We start from the raw sequence: 5,504 nt of genomic DNA on the forward strand, positions 1-5,504 counted from the left end.
GCTTCTGTTATGTTCTTATGTCTGGGGCCAGGGATGCTCTGTATTCTTGGTGATTGGGGGGGAACAGTGGGAGGGCTTCTGGTGTCCTGGCCGCACTGCTGGACCTCCTGAGGGCACCTGGTATTTTTGGCCACTGTGTGACACAGAGTGTTGGACTGGATGGGCCACTGGCCTGATCCAGCATTGGCTTCTGTTATGTTCTTATGTCTGGGGCAAGGAATGCTCTGTATTCTTGGTGATTGGGGGGGAGCAGTGGGAGGGCTTCTGGTGTCCTGGCCTCACTGCTGGACCCTCCTGAGGGCACCTGGTATTTTTGGCCACTGTGTGACACAGTGTATTTATCTTTTCTATATGGTTTCCCATTTGTGCTTACCTTACAATAATAGGCTGATGCAGTGCTAGGGGCAGGCCTTCTGTGCTGCTGGTAGTCCACCAGTGGCTCTTAGCCACAAGGTTAGCCTCAGTGTGGGGCAAGTGATGCTCTGTGTTCTTGGTGCTTGGGGGGGACAGTGGGAGGGCTTCTGGTGTTCTGGTCCCACTGCCGGACACTTCCGGTGATGTCAGGGGGTGTGGCCTTCTGACACACTTCCGGTGATGTCAGGGGGTGTGGCCTTCTGACACTTCCGGTGATGTCAGGGGGTGTGGCCTTCTGACACACTTCCGGTGATGTCAGGGGGTGTGGCATATGCAAATAAGTTATGCTAATGAGTTATGCTAATGAGCTCCGGCAGCTCTTTTTCTACAAAAAGACCCCTGAGCAAGATTATTAATGATAGGATATTCTGAAAGTCATTAATTCACAGGGTCACAGTAAGTCAGAAACAAATTGAGGGTACATAACACATAAAGACATATCTTCTATCAATTATTCTTTTTTTGCCCTTTGGTGTAGTGGTTAGGATCACATACTCTAATTTGGGAGAACCAGGTTTGATGACCCACTCCTGCACATGCAGCTGCTGGTGTGACCTTGGGTCAGTCACAAGTTGTCTCAGAGTTGTTCTCTCAAGGGCAGTTCATGAGAGAGCTCTCTCAGCCCCACCTACCTCACAAGGTGTCTGTTGTGGGGAAGGGAACAGAAAGGGATTGTAAGGCATTCTGAGACTCCTTTGGGTAGTGAAGGACAGGGTATAAATCCAATATCCTCCTCCTCCCCCTCCTCTTCCTCCTCCTCTCTCTTTTTTAAGTCCTAAAGTAGTAGTCATCTTTACAGTGGTACAGTTCATGTTTGAAATCCAAAATCTGACATATTCAGTCCATGGCATCTCCATTTAAAGGAGTTCAAGAAGCAGAGATGAAAAAGGCCTCTGCCTGTGGCCCTGTGCAGCCAATGCCATTTTGATTAGATGATGTTCTCACTCAGTATAAGGCTGCCTGATATGTTGACCATCATACATTAATTGCATATGGCAACAACCTGATACATTATTTACAGTTTTACTTAACTATGTGAAAACTATTCATGATATTCCTTTCCTAACGATCTCTATCTTCTCTTGCACTTTTGAGAAAACCAGCATTACAGTAGTTAATGAGGTATTGGTGTATTTTCTCTATTTTAAAAGTTCCTCTGAGCCATGGAATCTAAATCCCAAGCCCTCTGTTTTCAGCACAGATGCTGTTTTTAGTAAGATAGTACTTCCCTAGTCTCTGAACATCATGGCAGATGTTTTACCTCGAGGTTAATATCTGACTTGCTTCAAATTCATGTGGGAAATCTGAAAGTTCCATTTCCTATCTCAAAAATCAATGGAAACTTAATCAGAGCTGCTAAAAACAAATCCCACTTCTTTTGTAACAGAGAAAGTAAACAAGGTACAAAATTAAAATTGACAGAATGTTTTACATGAAGGACATGGAATACACCACCAGCTCTAGCAGGATGGGTTTTGTGCCTTCAAAGTTTTGGGCTGATTGGAAAATTCTTCATCTTGTTGTTTTTGGCTGCAATCCACAACTTTCTGACTGTGATGCAGTCTGTTTGACTGGAATAGGGATCCTCAAGAGTAAATGGCTTCAGCTCTAGCCTCTGTACTGAAGACATCTTTTGAAGTCTTACAAAAGTGTTAATATGATGAACATTACAGTTAAATATTTCAGTACTGTCACTATGTGGAAGGTTGTGAAGTTGAATAAATGCTATAGAATGCTTTTCTATTAAAATCTGCTATTATTGACAATACAATCTATTCATAAATTAATCCCCCAATATTGTAAAAAGGCAAAGGGTTCACATGATCAACACACACACCCCTCCGCATTTTCTCTGTGTACGCCATACCACACACTGGCTCTTCACTATTTTAATCTCCTGGTTTTGATGGATTGATATACAATGCGGACCATGAAGCCTGAGGCAAGTATTTGTGTAAATGAGAACTGTAAAGCAGGGGCAACACACTTCTGGGATTTAGAGTTTGTTAGCATCCCATCAAGGCTAAAAAAATTGGGTCATTTAGCTTTGGGAACAGTTTTAACTTAAAAGATAGTTCACACATTAATATTTTAATAAGGTCAGTGCCCAGTCATCTGTGTTCCTTGTTCCTTCTGGTGATGATTGCTTTTTTCACACTTTCCAGTCTCTCAAAACAAAAATGTGAAGGCCTGAATCTTCAAGATCATCTCCAAGATTTGTAGATAAAAAAGAAGAGATTGGATTTATACCCCACCCTTCACTTGGAGTCTCAAAGCGGCTTACAAACTCCTTTCCCCTCCCCTCCCCACAACAGACACCCTGTGAGATAGGTGGAGCTGAGAGAGCTCTGAGAGAACTGTTCTTTCAAGGACAGCTCTGACAGAACTATGGTTTGCCCAAAGTCATCCAGCAGCTGCAAGTGGAGGAGTGGGGAATCAAGCCCAGTTCTCCCAGATTAGAGTCCACACACTTAACCACTACACCAAACTGACACTAAACGTGCATCTGCCTCGTCTTCTTCTGGAAGAACAAAATAAAGCCAAATCAGCAGTTTTGTTACTCATGTGAGCATCTGTTGCACGTTTACTTGAGCACATCACTTTTTGCTCTCCCTTTATTGGCAGTAACCCCCTGAGGGAGATAAGTGAACAAACATGCTGCAGTAGATTCCATTGCTACCCCAACACCTGGGCAAATGATAATAGTGCCTAGACATCCCTGCTGCTCACTCAAGACCTTGATTAATGCTTTAATAGCCAAGTACAGAGGGAGGTTTGCCTTCTCCCTGAAGCTGTCATTGTCCTCAGCAAGTATAATTTAACTAGACATGGTTGTACTCACTCTGCTACCTAATAGTCTAAGATCCCAGTGGCCAGATCCCCCCCCCCATTCAAGTCCTTTCAAGACTTGTGACATGGTCTCAATATGGAAGAGAGAGAGAAAGACCTGTGAAATGGAGGCTTGATGGCTACAAGCTATAAAAACTATGATAAAGAAAACAAATACATATAGCTACAAAATGTACTAAAGGGAACATTTGAGTGTACCCATAGTCTTTATCATGAGTGGCTGAGGTGGTATGATCATAAAAAACATAAATAAACCACTGCTTCATGAACAAAACACCTGTGAGAGAAGACAAAGTGGCTGCTGCAAGGATATAGATATGTACTGGGAATCAGGAACCTGAGGGAAGAAGAGATCTGAAAACTGAAAGTGACAAAGGAGGCAGAAAACTGATGCCATTTCACATGATCACTTGAACCAATCAGCTATTTATCTAACTTCACACTTTATACTGCAAAGAAAATTTATTTATTTAAAAATATTTATATGCCATGTTTCTACCTGAATAGGGTCCCTAAGGTGGCAAACATCACAACATTCAAACAGCATTTAAAATAAAGTATATATAAAATAATCAAACAATTTAATAAAAAAATAAACACACTCATAACACAACCAGGAAGGAATGACAATAACATTATGGGGGCCATGTCAAACAAAACAAAAAATTGTTCACCCAGTACTGGAAGACAACAATGCAGGGAGACAGATGAGTCTCCCTAGAGAGGGAACACCAAAGTTTTGGTGTTGAAGGCCCTCATTTGGGTTGCCACCAAAAACCTCAATATTCCAAAACCTTCCCTCTCTCTACTCTGAGAGACACACAGAAGGCAACACTGATAAAAGCTTCTCCAGGTCATCTTGGTCTCATACAGAACCATTTTGCATAATCTTTGTTTACATTAGGGTTGCCAGCCCCCTGGTGGGAGTAGAGGATCTCCCAATTTTACCCACTGCTGGCCAGCTGGCCGGTGGGGGGAAGCCCTGCCACCAATAGCCATGGCCGGGCATGATGTCTCCAGCATGATGATGTCACACAGTAGTGATGTCATCACACCGGCAACATCGCACACGGCAATATTTCCCCGCCCCCACTCTTGGGAAGTTCCCTCTTACCCCTCACCAGCAGAAGAAAAGAGCCTGGCAACCCTAGTTTACATAAGTACAAAAGCTAGGGTAAGTGTCCCTAATGCACCACTGTTTTCCCTAGGTGTCTGAGAACTATTTCAAAGGCTTGTCTATTTTCCGAGGAAAAATTGAGCAACAGGTATCTCTTTAAAAGTATGACACTACCAAAGGCTCCATGGCAAAATGTATTTAAAAAAACATTATTGTTGTTTTAGCACCCCCCACTGCAGCTGCTGAGGTTTGTAGTGTTCATGTAGTTCATGACAATATTTATCAACACCATGAAATGTTGTCAACAAAATTGTTTAGCATAGGTTGACAAGGTCTCAATTTATGAAATGTATAAGAAGATAGATTGGTTCTTCAGTGTTCAATTAAACCCATAAGTCTGGCATAAAGCCTCTTAATAAGGATGAGTGACAGAGTGAGAACAGGTCTACATCCTGCTTGGCTCACTGATAGTAATTGAGTAAAGTGAGATGATTTAATAGAATTGTACATCCAGTATGAAAGTCAGAAATCAGTGCAAGACCCAAAAAAAAAAAAGCTGAAAGAAATCTGAAGGACCTTTCTTGATCAGGCAGCACAGGAAAAAAAAAAAGGCCAAATAGCTGATGGAGAAAAAGGAACAGTTAAATATCTATATACTAATAGTGAAGTCACCCCCTGGCGTGCGGATACCTAAATCCGTGCATCGGGGGCACCTGGGGGGGAGGGAGATTTTCATGCACACTTGGGGCAGTCCCCAGGTGTGCACAAAAATCTGAAAACCTGAAAAAAATATCGGGGGATACTTAAATCCCCCCAAAAGTAACAGAGCGTCCCCTGCGCATGCGCAGGGAATGCTCAGGAAACTGCCTCACCGCCGCCGCCACAGAGAGAGGGAGAAGGCTTGGCGGGAGAAGGCTTGGCGGGCCGTGGGGGAGAGACTGGCGAGGCCCGGCAGCTGCAAGCTGTGTGGGCCTCGCTTCGGATGCCGGGGGGGAGAGAGACTGGTGAGACCCGGCGGCTGCAAGCCGGGGGCCTCGCTTCGGAGCTGGGGAGAAGACCAGCGAGGCCCGAGCGGCTTGCAGCCACCGGGCCTCGGTTCGGAGCCAAGGGGGGGAGGCCAGCG

Source organism: Gekko japonicus, unplaced genomic scaffold (assembly GCF_001447785.1).
Source record: "Gekko japonicus isolate JY-2015 unplaced genomic scaffold, Gekko_japonicus_V1.1 scaffold792, whole genome shotgun sequence".
Lineage (NCBI taxonomy): Eukaryota > Metazoa > Chordata > Lepidosauria > Squamata > Gekkonidae > Gekko > Gekko japonicus.